Source organism: Silene latifolia, chromosome 2 (assembly GCF_048544455.1).
Source record: "Silene latifolia isolate original U9 population chromosome 2, ASM4854445v1, whole genome shotgun sequence".
In the NCBI taxonomy this organism is placed as follows: Eukaryota; Viridiplantae; Streptophyta; class Magnoliopsida; order Caryophyllales; family Caryophyllaceae; genus Silene; species Silene latifolia.
The window spans coordinates 19,268,330-19,289,435 of NC_133527.1; the positions used below are offsets into that span (position 1 = coordinate 19,268,330).

General features: G+C 36.6%; 2 long non-coding RNA genes across 2 annotated transcripts; both read left to right on the forward strand.

Moving 5' to 3' along the window:
* The first annotated feature begins 8,375 nt into the window (after nt 1-8,375).
* On the forward strand, nt 8,376-10,443 carry LOC141642377 (uncharacterized). Its single transcript, XR_012543276.1, has 2 exons — nt 8,376-8,463; nt 10,246-10,443. It is a non-coding gene; the product is annotated as an uncharacterized LOC141642377 (long non-coding RNA).
* A 4,199-nt stretch (nt 10,444-14,642) lies between these two features.
* Nucleotides 14,643-16,348, forward strand: LOC141642378 (uncharacterized). The gene is made up of 2 exons (XR_012543277.1): nt 14,643-14,729; nt 16,151-16,348. It is a non-coding gene; the product is annotated as an uncharacterized LOC141642378 (long non-coding RNA).
* Nucleotides 16,349-21,106: the final 4,758 nt, after the last annotated feature.

Sequence of the window (21,106 nt, forward strand, 5' to 3'; positions counted from 1 at the left end):
GCCCCCAGGAGACCCCCCTAGGTCCGCCCATGAGTGTACCCCATGTCCCCATCTTGTGGATGAACGTCGTTCCACAATGGAGACTGGAGGTACACTTTTTTTATACAGAAAAGAAAAAGAGATGAATTTCGACTTCCTCTCTATTCTTAGATCTTTGTTATGCATCATTTTAGTAAGATGCATCTTTACATTTCTTGGGGAGGAAAAAAACTTCTATACGACATCTTTTGATATATTCAGACCCTTCTGGCTTACGTTGAAATCACAATAACTGAAGAAACATGGAGAATATATTATGTTAACACATTTTGTATAGTGAGTTAGTCACGACGGTATAAAACAAGCAGTATAACATTACAGGGATATCGGATATGTTCTCATTCATACCCTCGCCTCTCGGTTCATAAATGTCATCCACCATCAAGGACAGAAGCAAGTCTTGAACAAATTCACACTTTAAGCCCTCCTCCACACTCGTGGTACTTCAGTTCAGGTTGTCGGGCACTTTCTCCGCTCCTTTCCACTGCTGCTCCAGGAAGTGAGCATGCTGTCCGGGAAGAATGTGACTTTAAAAAAGTCTGACTTGGGTTCTTCCTGAGTTCGGTCTTTACTCGTATATTCTTTTATCTTAGATGCTAAATTATTTCAGAAAATTATACTACTGAAATGTAAGTTTTCCCATTCTTCCTTGTCCGGTCGTGGTACTAGTGAGTATTACCCTTGTTACTAGGTATCATGTACTAGCTACATTCGGAACTTAGCCTACTTGCTGTTGTCCTGCAACTTTCTTTCACCCTTGTGCAGACAAAGCCTGTGATGGCCCCGGAACTGCTTTTAACTAGCTGATGACGTAGTATATATATTAATCATCTACTAATATTACTTTAACAAGTATAAACCATCGAAATATTCCGAATATTAATCAAGGTATGTCCGCACATCATCACAGATTTCCATTCCATAAGAATCTGAAAGAAAACCCAAACTAAAATGAAATACCTAGATTCGTGACAATTTCATCGGAATTTAGCCAAAACAGTTAAGCAACAGATTCCATGTGGAAATTACCCAATACAGAAACCTATTATTACGGAACCTAATAGAGTCTGGCGGAGAAAAGCAACCATACCACTCAAAGAAAGAGTACTCTGGCACTTGGTGAAGACCTCTGGAAGCTCGACACATGCATAACAAAATCCAGCTCGTGACGCTTGTCCGAAACAATTACAAGTTTCTGCAAGACACTGGCGCTTTTGAGCAAGAATTCTACCAGTTGAAGCTGATATTTCCAAGGTTTCGCATAGCCATGGAGGGTGACAGTCTTCAGTTTTGGCATCACACAAGGATAAAGCTCAACAGGAGGCAAATCAGGAATTGCCCTCTGTAACAGCAAATTTTGTATTGCGATAACTGAAATACAAAACAAGGAAACAATTAAATTTTATTAATAAATATCAAAAGTACGTGTACAATCTCTAATGTATCCTCTGATTCTAAATGTCGTAGGGGGTACGTGTACGGGGTACACGTGAGGGGTGCGCGTGTGGACAAATTTAATTGCTCTACACGCGATGTAGATTTGATTTCTTGAGAGGGTCGCGATGACTTGAATCTCTTTTGAAGGTTTGAATTTGTGATTGAATCTTCAACGCAGGCGGCACGATTTGATGTGCTTGTTGATTGCTTGCAATGATTTTGACAGAGAGGATTTGTAGGAATTTTGTACCTTGTTCTCTCTAGCTCCTTTGCAAATATAAATTTCCAACCCCTTGAATGAATGAGGAGAGCTCTATTTATAGAGTTTCAAATCTCCTTGTTGGACTTTGCTGGTCACAAGCCCATTTGTGGGTTTATAGGTAACCTTGGCCCAAATTTAATTCTTTCTGGGTTTAGTGATCTGAACAACTCCTTTTGTAATCCGAATCGGCCCATATTTCATTTAATCGGGACAAATTAATTAAATTAAGTTAAAATTTGGTATTAACTCAAAATAATTAATTTATTTTATTTACTCGGCACATTAATAAATTTTCCGTGCCTACAAATTGCCCCCTCGGGACCTTGTCACGTGCACCTCCTGGTGTCTTGACGTGACGGGGTCTCGATTCATTTTGTTTTGACTTGGAAGTCGATGATGAGCACCCTAACTTATCGCAAGAATGATCCTTTTTTTTTTGTCACCCTTTCATTATCTGACTTGGCGGGTGAATTTGTGTTTGACTTGGAAGTCAAGGCATACATATCCAAAATTGTCGAATGGATGACCCATCTCTTTTTTCGACGTCACTCTATCGTTATTTGATTTGGCAAGCGATTTTTTCCTTTGATTTGAAAGTCATCATGTACCCGAACTTGTCGTAAGGATGACCCATTTTTTCTTTACCGTCGTTAGTATCCAACTTGACGGGTGACACATCGCTTCCTTAATCAAATTGGCTTACTTCCTTCTTTCAGTCTTTGTTTAAGGCAAGTATCACACAAGAACACAAACGTTTCTCGGTTTCCTTCTTTTTGCCCAATCAATAAATTTCCATATTGTCTAATGGGACTACAATTGAAACACAACCTCCAAAAGCTATATAAGGAACCTAAACCCATCTGTTATTCAAAGGTATTGCCGTCAAATTAACACTTCAATTCAAAATAAGAATCTGGTGCCCCTTTGGATCCTCTCTCATCTGTCATTTACGGTCCTTTTTCGATCTCCATCTTTTACCTTGGAACAAAGGGACATAAAGGTACTAATTCTTCACTTATTGTTTTGTAAATAACATAAGAATGTCATTCACAAGTTGACGTAAGAGGTAAGTTTTGACCTTTGTTTAGTTTCATTATTTTCCCTTGAATTCATTGTGTTTTTGGTGCTCAGACTCATGGATTCTATCACATATGTTTGGCAATTAATAATTATCCTAATATCCGAAAATTTTTGAACCTGTTTGCTCTTCTTTTTTGGTTCGTCTTAGACTCCTTTTTTTTCAATGATAGTCCTCTAGTGTAATCTTAGTTTGCCCCAGACAATTTGCAATGTTTGGCAATTAATGATTCTATCACATATGTGTAATCTTAGCTTGCCCCAGACAATTTGCATAGTAATGGAGAAACAATGATATTCCAACGTGTGTCTCGCACTTGTTTCGGTTGACATCCTTTATTCGTCGATTCCATGACAGTGTACGGAACTTCCATACCCGAATTATAGATATTGAGACCTGATTAAACTTTGTTACCTCTCGACATTGCTTTAACTTAGTTTTGTCGAGAAGTTTTTTCACCCGAACTCGGCTTTGGCTAAATTTGACTAGAACTTCGATCAAGTTTCACATTGACCGCCCGACCCGAATCTCGTCGTTTCAAGCTTTTTTTTCTTTATTCCGAACTGACCAGAATTTGACCCAACTGTGCCTAGGAATTCTGTAACTCTTGTCATCTTATCGATGATTTTTTTTTTTTCCTTTTTCTCAAAATCCGTTACTAAACTTTGCTGATGTATATATTTTTTGTGCATTGTCGAATAACCATCTCCACTCCATCTTCTCAACTTGATAAAATACCAATCATCGACACATACAGGCATGTGGTATCTTGTGAGTCTCTGGTAAAGAGGACAAAGTCTGGTGTATAATAAAATTTGTGGGAATAGCTTTTGATTATTTTTGTGTTTCTTATGTATACCATTTTCTTTGTACACTTCGCATGCCATTCAATCAATCATCTGCTAATTTGAGCATGTGAAAATGTACGTGTGGCCTTGATTCACTTTGACTTCTTTTTTTTTTTTTTTTTGAAATCAGGCGAAGCTTCCCATCTGTGTTCAACGAGCGAGTGGCGACATTGAAAATTTAACTAGGACTTTATAAGGTCACATTCTTGTCTTCTCCTCACTCATTATGAAATGTTATTGGAGCATAGAGCGTATTATTTGGAACGTCTTTTCTGCCTTTGCTTGTATACTTTTTGTTTTGGCAGAGAATTATGTTCCGTCTTGTCAGCCAATTTCAACTTGACGATATTTTCATGCGAGGCAGTTATATTTGTCTACCATTGAAGGCTTATTATCTATCAGGGTGAACCCATTCGGGTCATCGCGACACAGTTTTGAAGACTTATTGCCTGTTAGGGTGAACCCATTTTTTGGTCATCGCGACAGGTTGTGTCAGGGTGAACCCATTCGGGTCATCGCGACACAGTTTTGAAGACTTATTGCTTGTTAGGGTGAACCCATTTTTGGGTGATCGCGACAAGTTGTGTCAGGGTGAACCCATTTGGGTCATCGCGACACAGTTTTGAAGACTCATACAACGAACCTCTTTTTGAAGACCATTATTTCATTACCATGAGACATGCCGGATGAATATACTTCTTGATTTGATGCCTCTCTGACTTGTAAAGGATCTCCACATATTCTCTATATTCACTTGTATTTGTCCTTTTTGCAGGGTTGCAATGGTGTACCTGAAGGAATTTCGCAAGGGGAGCGACATATATCTTTCTGTAGTTGACCGCAAGGATTAAGATGCTGCATCTGGAACTTACTTTCTCACAAGCAAATCGCTTCGTATGCTAGAAGGTGGAGCAGCCAGTCTAACAAGGGATTCTTTGCTAAATGAAATGTCCATGAAGCTTGACACTCGAGAAGCAGACGCTTGCTCACGCTACCTTTTAAAAAATAACCTTAAAGTGAAGCCTGGTACAAATTATACTTATGAGTTACTTGGGCGCATAATCATCTCAGGAAAAGTTAGATGGGGATCCTTCAACCTGAAAATTTACGGGGAATCGATCTACATGGCAAAGTATTGGGAGTGGACTGAAGATGTACTTGCTCGCTTTAGTGATATCCTTTCGACTGCTTCTATCCGTCAAGCGGTCTATGCTTCCTTATAGTCTTATGATAAGGACTTACATATCATGCGCGCCTTCTTCGAAGGATGATGTCCTGGTACTAATACCTTTCATACTATAGAAGGCGAATTTTCTATCTCCCTGTGGGATCTAAAGAAACTTGGAGGTCTCCCTGTTGTGGGAGAGATTTATGATGAAACGGTGCCTCAACTTAGCATCCTAAAGTCAACGACTGAAGAAAATAATTTGATTGTCCCTACTACGTGCACTTTCTTGTTTACTGCGTTTCACTACCTTGCAAAGGAATCAAAGGACAAGGGTGAAGTTTCTCCTCAGCAATGGATTGACTTTTGGTGCAAAAGACAGCAGGTTGTACATCCGCCTCCTGTTAAAGCGCGAAGGACCACCAAAAATCCTCCAGCTTCAACCCAGAATCCAAGTGGTGAGATTGAGCCCCGAACATCTGATGAATGGACAGAGGAAGAACACTCCTTATTTGAAAAGCTTGGTTGCAATGATTCCCGACGGGCAAAGATTTATTTAGTCGCGCATTTATCTTGCTGGCTTTGCGTATTTGTTTTTGGGAAGATAGCGACAGATTAATTAGACCAAACTACCTTCGAGATTGCAAGTATGATGGCGAAGGTCGAGTTTTTAGTCCGGCGATTCTGTATTAGCTAGCATTTACAAAGGTTTGAATGGGTTAGCCACGTCTATGAACCCCGGATACTCCAGGTCATTCTTCCCGGCACATTACTTATACGGGTGGATTGCAAATTACTTTGACACTTATCATGTGATAAATCCATCACCGACAGGTCCCCATATGACTAAGTATTCAGGTCCCGTTGGAGCGAGGAATGGAAAACCCGAAGAAGCTCGAAAACTCATGCACGAGGGAAGAAAATTTGATGCAAAGCGTTTTATGTTAAATAAACACAGAGTAGATGTCTTGTTAGACAATGGTGACCTTGATGCCCTGGGGCTCGACTATCTTGAATCCCTTCGTTCCTCCTATTTGTGTTTGCGTCTGAGTAATGGGTTTCACCTTGAACCTTATAATCCCCACCGGTTTAGTAGACAATTTGGCTTTTGTCAAGACATTCCCGGTGTATTGAATCGTGGTTCAGACAAACCCGACGTCACTTGCTTCGAGGCACTAAAATATTGGCAAGTGTTTTTGTTTACAGGTAGCATGTCTCGCGTTTACCTTCCCAGTCCTTCGTTCAGATGGGATGAGAATGTCACCCCTGGTTTTACTAAATGGTGGAAGGAACTCTACCCGAAGGATCTAAGAAAGAATGTTGACATTCTTGTGCATAGTACCGGAAGTGACCACAAGACTAAGAAGCGTGATCATCATAGGGATACTAGAAATCAGCCTCGAGAGCAAGCAGTGCCCCTGAAATCCAAAGTTGTTGTCCCTAAAGCGAAAGGCCATATTGAGGACAACCACCACAGCGATTCAGCTTCCGAGATTGACTCTAAACATGATCGTCGTGGCAAGAGAAAAGTGTCTGTCTTGGATGCAGATGATGTGTAACACCCCGTATTTTATTAAGTTGGATAAAATTCTTTTAATTGCTATTTTGAATTTAATTACATCATTTAACGATTTATATATATATGCTTAGCTAATTAATTAATTTCATCATAATTCGATACGTTAATTTTAATAATCATTAATAAGTTTATTTAAAATTAGTCCGAGTTTATTTATTTAATAATTTCCGTTTCTTTACGAGTCCTTATGAAAGTTGTTTTAAGTAAACCCGAGATGGATTTTGGGAACAAAACCGTCCAATTAGCTATTTTGAGCTTATTTCACTAAATTAGCAATTTTTATTAATATCCGTTAGTTTTGTAAAAATCGCTAATAATTCCGATTCAAGCTGATATCGTATTATTTCCGTTAACTAGCTGAGTTTATTTTATTTTCACTCATTAAATTTATTTATTATTAATTTCGTTTTATTACTGAAACTTTTATTAAAAACCGATTTTATTAACTCGAAACGGTTTTAAAAACGAACGAAATTACTTAACGATGAAGAAACGTACGTATAATTAGAAGCTAGCAAGCTAGCTGGTGTATCATTATTATTATTATTATTATTATTATTTATTATTGTTGTTTTTAGGCGTGACCCCCCACTTCCCCTTCTTTCCTCTTCTTTTCTTATTCCCTGCATAACGACTCAGCACCAACAACACAAACACAGCTCCGTCCAACTCCATTTTTGTGACATAAAAACCTAGATCCCGCCTTCATTTCTCAACCAAACTCCATTATTTTTGTACCATTAGCTTCCTCGTCCTTTCCTCGTTCTTTTAAGTTGAAGACTGAAGAAAGGCTCGTGCTTTGGACGTTTTTACTCGGGAATTCGAGAGTTAAAGGTAACGGTGATAGGTTACTCGAATTATTTATAATAGTAGCTATATATTTTTTTTTCAATCGTTTTTATTGGGTGTTCGTTCGTTGGGTTATGTTGAGATGATTTTAAGTGAGAACGATATTCTTGAAGATGACGTACTATTTTTGGGCTCAGTTGGGATTATTTGGGTGATAACAATGAATAATATTTGGTTGATTTAAGGTTGACAAGTTGGATATGAATTGTTCAATGAATATAATGAAACTACGTGAAGCTAATAGCAAGATATTTTGATTTTCGTTAATGTTATTCTAAGTTAATTGATAGTGTGTTTGGCTGTTGGGTTTGATTTCACTACGTGAGATCTAATTAGTGCACTACTATTTTATATTTGTGATAAGGCGAGCCTTGGTTGGTTTCTAGTATGTGTTTAAATTGTCGATTTCTTTGACTAAGACTCGTATGGTCATAATTTGGGGAAATTTTCATAATTGAATGTTCATGTGGTGTTGGTTTGAGACGGTTTTATACAAGTTTTATTTATCCATTTTGAGAAAAGTTGGTACCTTTGGATTCATGGTGAAGTGGGTGATTATGTTGGGTAATTTAATTGGGTGAATACTATCATTTTAATGCTTAAAATTTCGTCTTAAGACGGTCACAAATGAGCTTCTTTAATAGTGAAAATGGGTTTTGTCGAGCAGTTTTAGCGGGCTGTTTTGACGGGTTTCTTTATGCTAAATTGAACCAACCTCTTTGCTAACGTCTCAAGTACATGTACATGTTGGGTTTGGGTCTTTTGTTTGGGTGATATCCGTCGTGGTTTGGCCTAGGAAACCGTCTTAAGACGGCTGGACAGTAGGGAGTGGCCTGCTGTTGGCCTGGCCGTGGCCTACTGCAGCCTGGCCGTGGCCTGTTGTAGCCTAGCAGCAGCTGGCAGTGGCCTAGCTGTGGCCTGGCCGTGGCCTAGGCAGTGGCCTGGCCGTGGCCTAGGCAGTGGCATGGCCGTGGCCTGGCTAAGTCGCGAGTTTGGGCCGTATCTATAAATTGTTTTGACGCTAGTTTGGTTTATTTAAAATATAATTAAATTAATTTCCGTCTCATATTTTATATAACGATAATTCGTTAATATCGTCCTTTCACATAATTATTTTAGGTGACTCATATAGGGTTGAAGATGAAGAGTAATTTTGGGTTTTAGAAGCTTTCTCAAGTTTATTGCTTGTCTCTTTGCTAGCTTAAGGTAACTATTCCGAGTTACTCGACGAATTAATGTCACATTAGTAGTAGATGTGGTGCTTGTTGTTTGTTAAGTGTTTAGGTGATTGATAATGTTTTACTTTCATTTTTCACATGATAGAAATTGGAAATAGCAAAATGAATTTTATAGCGATAATTGTAATGTTTTGTTGATTGTCTTAAAACCGAGCCTTAGTCCCTTTGATCGATGCGATGTCGATTAATTGAGTGATTGGTCAGCCGCAATTTGACCCGCACTGTCCGCAGGTGGGGTTGCGGGTAAAAATTCGGTTGAATGATTTAGATAATCGGCCTTTTTCTTGTTTTAGGCCATTTATCAAGCTTTTGTTCACATGTATAGCTTATTGAATTTAATAGTGACTTGTATTGTAGAAATGGCCCTAGTTTCCCCTGAAGCCTTTAATATGGTTACTATTGTTAGAATTAGAAATTAGTATTGAATACTTATTGAGGATTCTGTTGGGATTGTATGCTGTAAATAGACATTATAAGCCTTTCACATGATAGAATGCTAGAATTTATATTGGTAAGTAGGACTTTTTGCCCTCTTAAGGTTAAGTGGGTGTCTTACTTGACTTGTGTGGTGAGTCTTGTGTGGTGTGGGCTAAAGTATTCAAGCTGGGACTAGCTGTGACTAGGTCCTAGGTGAGTATTTCGACCTTCATCATAGATAGGTCTTTATAGTCTCTGACGAGTATATGTTCACTGCTTGATAGCCTTTGTGTTCCTGACTAGTGGATGTTTATCCAAGTTGGGGCATGACCTCAGGTACTTATTTTGATAGTATGGGGTCGGCTTAAGTACTAGCCAACCCTTCGGTGGTGTCCTTAGGGTACTCACTTCACTTTGTTTTAAAAAAGTTGTGAGTCTTGGGTGCGGTGGTGTGTATCCGCATGTCTAGGTCTCAAGGCAGATTTTAGGCTAGGGTCGTGTTGTCTCTTGGCCATGTTTTCTTAATAGTAACCGCTGAGCCAAGATACCGGTTCGATTACCTTCCCTACCTCGTGGTATAGACTCGAGTTACAAAGTGACTATTGACGGTGCTAAGAACTTATGCCTGTCTTTGATATATTGCCCTTTCTTGTATGGTGATTCTATGAATCATAGAAGGTGAGATGCAAGTCGGCTATGGTTGATAGAGTTTGGATTCCTGGATGTTATGTGATTCACATGATAGTGTAGTATGAGTCGGTCTAGTATTCACATGCTAGGACTATGTGTTGTTATATTGTTGTTCACATGATAAGCACGATTGTCTAGCATCTATATGCTAAGGCTATGTGTTATTCATATTCATATTCTTATGTTTACATGTTATATTAATTATGACATTTCGTGGTCGGGAGAACTCGGAGTTACTCCCCATCGATCGTGGCTTTCGTATTTGTATAAAATGCGAATGACGGTGTAGGTGATGCATATATGGGGTACATGGACGAGCTAGCGAGCAAAGTAACCTTGGGACCTAGACTGGTTTTATTTCATTGTGACCCTTAAACCTTTTTTATGTCACATACATTTTAGGGACATATGTCTCCCTTTCTCATATTTGGTTTGTATAACTTTCTTTTCGCGACTTTAGCGATGTTTCATTCTTGAGATTTATTTTGGACCTTGCATGTTTGACACCTTCCCTTTTGGATATCTTTATAACAGTTCAGGTTTTAAAAATTAGGTTTTTACCCAATTGAACCTATTACAAACATATCCCGTCAGTTTTTCTGTAGAATTACGTGTTTACTTTTCCGCGATATATGAAAGACAGGTAGGTGATGCATATATGGGGTACATGGACGAGCTAGCGAGCAAAGTAACCTTGGGACCTAGACTGGTTTTATTTCATTGTGACCCTTAAACCTTTTTTATGTCACATACATTTTAGGGACATATGTCTCCCTTTCTCATATTTGGTTTGTATAACTTTCTTTTCGCGACTTTAGCGATGTTTCATTCTTGAGATTTATTTTGGACCTTGCATGTTTGACACCTTCCCTTTTGGATATCTTTATAACAGGTTCAGGTTTTAAAAATTACAGGTTTTTACCCAATTGAACCTATTACAAACATATCCTGTCAGTTTTTCTGTAGAATTACGTGTTTACTTTTCCGCGATATATGAGGGTGTCACAGTTGGTATCAGAGCATATTTGCTCCCGACGCACGTTTGTGCACCCCACTATAAATAACTTGACCTTAAAATAATAAACTTGAGAGATGGGTAAGATGGGTAGACTTAGGACCTTATGTTGTAGTCTCTTTGTGTTTGCTCTTTGTTAGGTACTAACCTGTTTGTTGATTGTCATTTAATAATTGTTGCGTTCCTTGGATCAATGACCGTGAGCTTATCTATAGCTAATGGGGTTATTACCCTTATTATAAAAAAAAAAAAATTTTGAACTAAAGGTTTTGAAAATATTTTAATGTTTTTCACCGGTTTTAACGCCAATTAGTGTTAAAGCTTGTTATTGGAGACGTCTGATAATTAGTTTTATCATTTGTTGGTGTAAAAATGTATTTTTATGTCTTTGAATTGGAATATTGATGTTCTTGAGTGATCGCCAAGAGTATCTCCGTTCCATTGAAAGGACACTTATATATTACGAAGATCAAGATTTAGTGCCTTTTGCTGAGGATTGAAGATTTGTTCAACCTTTGAAGAATGCTTCTACTTCCTTGAAGATATTTCTCGTTCTTTTTGTATCTCGCCTTATTCTTAATCTCTTGGTGCCTATCCTTCTTCTAAACTCTCTATTCTTCTTCCTAGGAAGTTACATTTGTATCCTCCCAACTTGTCCTTTCACCCTTGCTAATTCTCCCTTAACGCCTTTTAGATAGTTCTCTTTCTTTTGTGGGGTGTTAACCTTGGTTGGATAATTTGGCTTGTGGAGTTGTTTCTGGTTGACCTATAACCCCGGTTTTGAGAAGTTGTGATATTGGAAGGACTTAGGTTGAGTGTTGATACCTTAGGAGTAAACACGGAGTAAGGTTTATGATGTGATTTTGGAAAGTGATACCTTTAGGATGTTGATAGCCATACATAAATTGATGTTACCTTATGACATTGTTGTTTGAGATTTGAGTATCTGACTTTTCCTTGTTGTCTAATTTCCCTTTCTCCTTGATCATGAGCGTTACCGTTCATACCTCCTTTCCTCGCTTCATCTTGCTCCTCCTTTAAGTTTGACACTCGTATCTTGTGAAACTCTATCTTTGACATCCTTGTAATTTTGACTTCAATTTTTACCCTATGAAAGTCATTATAGCTCTCTTGTGGCTTAAGTTTGAGCTCTCTTAACATACTTTGTTTTTATGCTATCTAAGTTACTTTCCTTTTTGTACAACTTCTAAACTTTCAAGCTACCAGTTTCGATTCATTCTTAAAAGTTTATGTCACTTCTGCAAACCTAACCTATTTTTGAAGACTTGAAAATGAAAATTTGATTTAGTTCCCTATTCCTTCCTTGAATATAAACTCATTTATCGTAATTTTAATTACTAGACCCGAAATTTCTTTAAATTTTATCCAATTTCTATTAACCTTGATCTATTTATGACTTCTTTGTCAAAGTTTAATATTATATTTCCTAATTTAACTCCCCTTTTAGTTTAAAGGTGAAACCTTTATTTCTACTTTGGCTTTTTGCAAAAGAACATTTGAGAAGATTACCTTTCTCTTATTTTGATTTTAACGTTGATCGGATGTTAGAACTAGTTATTGGAAACGTTTGATAACTTGTTCTACGATTGTCGGCGAATAGTTTTTGTTTTAAATTTGTCTCTGACTTGGAAAGTTAGCGTTCTTGTGTGCACGACAAGAGCAATTCCGTTCCATGAATGAGACTTATATTTTTCAAAACTCTTCATTAATGTTTTTGAAGGTATTTTGATTTTTGATTTATACAAATGATTTGCCTTTTGACCTTATCTTTGATTTGGAATGTGATGTTCTTGAATACGTAACGAGAACACTTTCGTTCCCTTGATGAGAATCTGGTTATTTTCGGAAAATTTTATTTGAAACTTTTGAAAGAATTTTGATTCTTACGATAAATAACCTTTAAAATGTTTTGTTTACCGATTCCAATTCCAGTTTTATTTTCATAACCTTCCATTTATACTTTCAAGTTTCGAGGACGAAACTTTTTAAAAGATGGGGTGATTGTAACACCCCGTATTTTATTAAGTTGGATAAAATTCTTTTAATTGCTATTTTGAATTTAATTACATCATTTAACGATTTATATATATATGCTTAGCTAATTAATTAATTTCATCATAATTCGATACGTTAATTTTAATAATCATTAATAAGTTTATTTAAAATTAGTCCGAGTTTATTTATTTAATAATTTCCGTTTCTTTACGAGTCCTTATGAAAGTTGTTTTAAGTAAACCCGAGATGGATTTTGGGAACAAAACCGTCCAATTAGCTATTTTGAGCTTATTTCACTAAATTAGCAATTTTTATTAATATCCGTTAGTTTTGTAAAAATCGCTAATAATTCCGATTCAAGCTGATATCGTATTATTTCCGTTAACTAGCTGAGTTTATTTTATTTTCACTCATTAAATTTATTTATTATTAATTTCGTTTTTTTACTGAAACTTTTATTAAAAACCGATTTTATTAACTCGAAACGGTTTTAAAAACGAACGAAATTACTTAACGATGAAGAAACGTACGTATAATTAGAAGCTAGCAAGCTAGCTGGTGTATTATTATTATTATTATTATTATTATTATTATTATTATTATTATTATTATTGTTGTTTTTAGGCGTGACCCCCCCACTTCCCCTTCTTTCCTTTTCTTTTCTTATTCCCTGCATAACGACTCAGCACCAACAACACAAAAACAGCTCCGTCCAACTCCATTTTTGTGACATAAAAACCTAGATCCCGCCTTCATTTCTCAACCAAACTCCATTATTTTTGTACCATTAGCTTCCTCGTCCTTTCCTCGTTCTTTTAAGTTGAAGACTGAAGAAAGGCTCGTTCTTTGGACGTTTTTACTCGGGAATTCGAGAGTTAAAGGTAACGGTAATAGGTTACTCGAATTATTTATAATAGTAGCTATATTTTTTTTTTCGATCGTTTTTATTGGGTGTTCGTTCGTTGGGTTATGTTGAGATGATTTTAAGCGAGAACGATATTCTTGAAGATGACGTACTATTTTTGGGCTCAGTTGGGATTATTTGGGTGATAACAATGAATAATATTTGGTTGATTTAAGGTTGACAAGTTGGATATGAATTGTTCAATGAATATAATGAAACTACGTGAAGCTAATAGCAAGATATTTTGATTTTCGTTAATGTTATTCTAAGTTAATTGATAGTGTGTTTGGCTGTTGGGTTTGATTTCACTACGTGAGATCTAATTAGTGCACTACTATTTTATATTTGTGATAAGGCGAGCCTTGGTTGGTTTCTAGTATGTGTTTAAATTGTCGATTTCTTTGACTAAGACTCGTATGGTCATAATTTGGGGAAATTTTCATAATTGAATGTTCATGTGGTGTTGGTTTGAGACGGTTTTATACAAGTTTTATTTATTCATTTTGAGAAAAGTTGGTACCTTTGGATTCATGGTGAAGTGGGTGATTATGTTGGGTAATTTAATTGGGTGAATACTATCATTTTAATGCTTAAAATTTCGTCTTAAGACGGTCACAAATGAGCTTCTTTAATAGTGAAAATGGGTTTTGTCGAGCAGTTTTAGCGGGTTGTTTTGACGGGTTTCTTTATGCTAAATTGAACCAACCTCTTTACTAACGTCTCAAGTACATGTACATGTTGGGTTTGGGTCTTTTGTTTGGGTGATATCCGTCGTGGTTTGGCCTAGGAAACCGTCTTAAGACGGCTGGACAAAGAGGGAGTGGCTCTTTGTTGGCCCGGCCGTGGCCTCATCGCACTGGCCGTGGCCTCTGTTGTAGCCTAGCAAAGCAGTTGGCGAGGGCCTAGCCGTGGCCTGGCCGTGGCCTAGGCAAGGGCTTTGGCCGGCCGTGGCCTAGGCGGGCCCGGCTAAGTCGCGAGTTTGGGCCGTATCTATAAATTGTTTTGACGCTAGTTTGGTTTATTTAAAATATAATTAAATTAATTTCCGTCTCATATTTTATATAACGATAATTCGTTAATATCGTCCTTTCACATAATTATTTTAGGTGACTCATATAGGGTTGAAGATGAAGAGTAATTTTGGGTTTAGAAGCTTTCTCAAGTTTATTGCTTGTCTCTTTGCTAGCTTAAGGTAACTATTCCGAGTTACTCGACGAATTAATGTCACATTAGTAGTAGATGTGGTGCTTGTTGTTTGTTAAGTGTTTAGGTGATTGATAATGTTTTACTTTCATTTTTCACATGATAGAAATTGGAAATAGCAAAATGAATTTTATAGCGATAATTGTAATGTTTTGTTGATTGTGCCGAAAACTGAGCCTTAGTCCCTTTGACTGATGCGATGTCAATTAATTGAGTGATTGGTCACCGCAATTTGACCCGCACTGCCGCAGGTGGGGTTGCGGGTAAAAATTCGGTTGAATGATTTAGATAATCGGCCTTTTTCTTGTTTTAGGCCATTTATCAAGCTTTTGTTCACATGTATAGCTTATTGAATTTAATAGTGACTTGTATTGTAGAAATGGCCCTAGTTTCCCCTGAAGCCTTTAATATGGTTACTATTGTTAGAATTAGAAATTAGTATTGAATACTTATTGAGGATTCTGTTGGGATTGTATGCTGTAAATAGACATTATAAGCCTTTCACATGATAGAATGCTAGAATTCATATTGGTAAGTAGGACTTTTTGCCCTCTTAAGGTTAAGTGGGTGTCTTACTTGACTTGTGTGGTGAGTCTTGTGTGGTGTGGGCTAAAGTATTCAAGCTGGGACTAGCTGTGACTAGGTCCTAGGTGAGTATTTCGACCTTCATCATAGATAGGTCTTTATAGTCTCTGACGAGTATATGTTCACTGCTTGATAGCCTTTGTGTTCCTGACTAGTGGATGTTTATCCAAGTTGGGGCATGACCTCAGGTACTTATTTTGATAGTATGGGGTCAGCTTAAGTACTAGCCAACCCTTCGGTGGTGTCCTTAGGGTACTCACTTCACTTTGTTTTAAAAAAAGTTGTGAGTCTTGGGTGCGGTGGTGTGTATCCGCATGTCTAGGTCTGCGCAGATTTTAGGCTAGGGTCGTGTTGTCTCTTGGCCATGTTTTCTTAATAGTAACCGCTGAGCCAAGATACCGGTTCGATTACCTTCCCTACCTCGTGGTATAGACTCGAGTTACAAAGTGACTATTGACGGTGCTAAGAACTTATGCCTGTCTTTGATATATTGCCCTTTCTTGTATGGTGATTCTATGAATCATAGAAGGTGAGATGCAAGTCGGCTATGGTTGATAGAGTTTGGATTCCTGGATGTTATGTGATTCACATGATAGTGTAGTATGAGTCGGTCTAGTATTCACATGCTAGGACTATGTGTTGTTATATTGTTGTTCACATGATAAGCACGATTGTCTAGCATCTATATGCTAAGGCTATGTGTTATTCATATTCATATTCTTATGTTTACATGTTATATTAATTATGACATTTCGTGGTCGGGAGAACTCGGAGTTACTCCCCACCGATCGTGGCTTTCGTATTTGTATAAAATGCGAATGACAGGTAGGTGATGCATATATGGGGTACATGGACGAGCTAGCGAGCAAAGTAACCTTGGGACCTAGACTGGTTTTATTTCATTGTGACCCTTAAACCTTTTTTATGTCACATACATTTTAGGGACATATGTCTCCCTTTCTCATATTTGGTTTGTATAACTTTCTTTTCGCGACTTTAGCGATGTTTCATTCTTGAGATTTATTTTGGACCTTGCATGTTTGACACCTTCCCTTTTGGATATCTTTATAACAGGTTCAGGTTTTAAAAATTACAGGTTTTTACCCAATTGAACCTATTACAAACATATCCTGTCAGTTTTTCTGTAGAATTACGTGTTTACTTTTCCGCGATATATGAAAGACAGGTAGGTGATGCATATATGGGGTACATGGACGAGCTAGCGAGCAAAGTAACCTTGGGACCTAGACTGGTTTTATTTCATTGTGACCCTTAAACCTTTTTTATGTCACATACATTTTAGGGACATATGTCTCCCTTTCTCATATTTGGTTTGTATAACTTTCTTTTCGCGACTTTAGCGATGTTTCATTCTTGAGATTTATTTTGGACCTTGCATGTTTGACACCTTCCCTTTTGGATATCTTTATAACAGTTCAGGTTTTAAAATTACAGGTTTTTACCCAATTGAACCTATTACAAACATATCCTGTCAGTTTTTCTGTAGAATTACGTGTTTACTTTTCCGCGATATATGAGGGTGTCACAGTTGGTATCAGAGCATATTTGCTCCCGACGCACGTTTGTGCACCCCACTATAAATAACTTGACCTTAAAATAATAAACTTGAGAGATGGGTAAGATGGGTAGACTTAGGACCTTATGTTGTAGTCTCTTTGTGTTTGCTCTTTGTTAGGTACTAACCTGTTTGTTGATTGTCATTTAATAATTGTTGCGTTCCTTGGATCAATGACCGTGAGCTTATCTATAGCTAATGGGGTTATTACCCTTATTATAAAAAAAAAAAAATTTTGAACTAAAGGTTTTGAAAATATTTTAATGTTTTTCACCGGTTTTAACGCCAATTAGTGTTAAAGCTTGTTATTGGAGACGTCTGATAATTAGTTTTATCATTTGTTGGTGTAAAAATGTATTTTTATGTCTTTGAATTGGAATATTGATGTTCTTGAGTGATCGCCAAGAGTATCTCCGTTCCATTGAAAGGACACTTATATATTACGAAGATCAAGATTTAGTGCCTTTTGCTGAGGATTGAAGATTTGTTCAACCTTTGAAGAATGCTTCTACTTCCTTGAAGATATTTCTCGTTCTTTTTGTATCTCGCCTTATTCTTAATCTCTTGGTGCCTATCCTTCTTCTAAACTCTCTATTCTTCTTCCTAGGAAGTTACATTTGTATCCTCCCAACTTGTCCTTTCACCCTTGCTAATTCTCCCTTAACGCCTTTTAGATAGTTCTCTTTCTTTTGTGGGGTGTTAACCTTGGTTGGATAATTTGGCTTGTGGAGTTGTTTCTGGTTGACCTATAACCCCGGTTTTGAGAAGTTGTGATATTGGAAGGACTTAGGTTGAGTGTTGATACCTTAGGAGTAAACACGGAGTAAGGTTTATGATGTGATTTTGGAAAGTGATACCTTTAGGATGTTGATAGCCATACATAAATTGATGTTACCTTATGACATTGTTGTTTGAGATTTGAGTATCTGACTTTTCCTTGTTGTCTAATTTCCCTTTCTCCTTGATCATGAGCGTTACCGTTCATACCTCCTTTCCTCGCTTCATCTTGCTCCTCCTTTAAGTTTGACACTCGTATCTTGTGAAACTCTATCTTTGACATCCTTGTAATTTTGACTTCAATTTTTACCCTATGAAAGTCATTATAGCTCTCTTGTGGCTTAAGTTTGAGCTCTCTTAACATACTTTGTTTTTATGCTATCTAAGTTACTTTCCTTTTTGTACAACTTCTAAACTTTCAAGCTACCAGTTTCGATTCATTCTTAAAAGTTTATGTCACTTCTGCAAACCTAACCTATTTTTGAAGACTTGAAAATGAAAATTTGATTTAGTTCCCTATTCCTTCCTTGAATATAAACTCATTTATCGTAATTTTAATTACTAGACCCGAAATTTCTTTAAATTTTATCCAATTTCTATTAACCTTGATCTATTTATGACTTCTTTGTCAAAGTTTAATATTATATTTCCGGAATTTAACTCCCCTTTTAGTTTAAAGGTGAAACCTTTATTTCTACTTTGGCTTTTTGCAAAAGAACATTTGAGAAGATTACCTTTCTCTTATTTTGATTTTAACGTTGATCGGATGTTAGAACTAGTTATTGGAAACGTTTGATAACTTGTTCTACGATTGTCGGCGAATAGTTTTTGTTTTAAATTTGTCTCTGACTTGGAAAGTTAGCGTTCTTGTGTGCACGACAAGAGCAATTCCGTTCCATGAATGAGACTTATATTTTTCAAAACTCTTCATTAATGTTTTTGAAGGTATTTTGATTTTTGATTTATACAAATGATTTGCCTTTTGACCTTATCTTTGATTTGGAATGTGATGTTCTTGAATACGTAACGAGAACACTTTCGTTCCCTTGATGAGAATCGGTTCATTTCGGAAAATTTTATTTGAAACTTTTGAAAGAATTTTGATTCTTACGATAAATAACCTTTAAAATGTTTTGGTTACCGATTCCAATTTCAGTTTTATTTTCATAACCTTCCATTTATACTTTCAAGTTTCGAGGACGAAACTTTTTAAAAGATGGGGTGATTGTAACACCCCGTATTTTATTAAGTTGGATAAAATTCTTTTAATTGCTATTTTGAATTTAATTACATCATTTAACGATTTATATATATATGCTTAGCTAATTAATTAATTTCATCATAATTCGATACGTTAATTTTAATAATCATTAATAAGTTTATTTAAAATTAGTCCGAGTTTATTTATTTAATAATTTCCGTTTCTTTACGAGTCCTTATGAAAGTTGTTTTAAGTAAACCCGAGATGGATTTTGGGAACAAAACCGTCCAATTAGCTATTTTGAGCTTATTTCACTAAATTAGCAATTTTTATTAATATCCGTTAGTTTTGTAAAAATCGCTAATAATTCCGATTCAAGCCGATATTGTATTATTTACGTTAACTAGCTGAGTTTATTTTATTTTCACTCATTAAATTTATTTATTATTAATTTCGTTTTTTTACTGAAACTTTTATTAAAAACCGATTTTATTAACTCGAAACGGTTTTAAAAACGAACGAAATTACTTAACGATGAAGAAACGTACGTATAATTAGAAGCTAGCAAGCTAGCTGGTGTATTATTATTATTATTATTATTATTATTATTATTATTATTATTTATTATTGTTGTTTTTAGGCGTGACCCCCCCACTTCCCCTTCTTTCCTTTTCTTTTCTTATTCCCTGCATAACGACTCAGCACCAACAACACAAAAACAGCTCCGTCCAACTCCATTTTTGTGACATAAAAACCTAGATCCCGCCTTCATTTCTCAACCAAACTCCATTATTTTTGTACCATTAGCTTCCTCGTCCTTTCCTCGTTCTTTTAAGTTGAAGACTGAAGAAAGGCTCGTTCTTTGGACGTTTTTACTCGGGAATTCGAGAGTTAAAGGTAACGGTAATAGGTTACTCGAATTATTTATAATAGTAGCTATATTTTTTTTTTCGATCGTTTTTATTGGGTGTTCGTTCGTTGGGTTATGTTGAGATGATTTTAAGCGAGAACGATATTCTTGAAGATGACGTACTATTTTTGGGCTCAGTTGGGATTATTTGGGTGATAACAATGAATAATATTTGGTTGATTTAAGGTTGACAAGTTGGATATGAATTGTTCAATGAATATAATGAAACTACGTGAAGCTAATAGCAAGATATTTTGATTTTCGTTAATGTTATTCTAAGTTAATTGATAGTGTGTTTGGTGTTGGTTTGATTTCACTACGTGAGATCTAATTAGTGCACTACTATTTTATATTTGTGATAAGGCGAGCCTTGGTTGGTTTCTAGTATGTGTTTAAATTGTCGATTTCTTTGACTAAGACTCGTATGGTCATAATTTGGGGAAATTTTCATAATTGAATGTTCATGTGGTGTTGGTTTGAGACGGTTTTATACAAGTTTTATTTATTCATTTTGAGAAAAGTTGGTACCTTTGGATTCATGGTGAAGTGGGTGATTATGTTGGGTAATTTAATTGGGTGAATACTATCATTTTAATGCTTAAAATTTCGTCTTAAGACGGTCACAAATGAGCTTCTTTAATAGTGAAAATGGGTTTTGTCGAGCAGTTTTAGCGGGTTGTTTTGACGGGTTTCTTTATGCTAAATTGAACCAACCTCTTTACTAACGTCTCAAGTACATGTACATGTTGGGTTTGGGTCTTTTGTTTGGGTGATATCCGTCGTGGTTTGGCCTAGGAAACCGTCTTAAGACGGCTGGACAGTAGGGAGTGGCCTGCTGTTGGCCTGGCCGTGGCCTACTGCAGCCTGGCCGTGGCCTGTTGTAGCCTAGCAGCAGCTGGCAGTGGCCTAGCTGTGGCCTGGCCGTGGCCTAGGCAGTGGCCTGGCCGTGGCCTAGGCAGTGGCCTGGCTAAGTCGCGAGTTTGGGCCGTATCTATAAATTGTTTTGACGCTAGTTTGGTTTATTTAAAATATAATTAAATTAATTTCCGTCTCATATTTTATATAACGATAATTCGTTAATATCGTCCTTTCACATAATTATTTTAGGTGACTCATATAGGGTTGAAGATGAAGAGTAATTTTGGGTTTAGAAGCTTTCTCAAGTTTATTGCTTGTCTCTTTGCTAGCTTAAGGTAACTATTCCGAGTTACTCGACGAATTAATGTCACATTAGTAGTAGATGTGGTGCTTGTTGTTTGTTAAGTGTTTAGGTGATTGATAATGTTTTACTTTCATTTTTCACATGATAGAAATTGG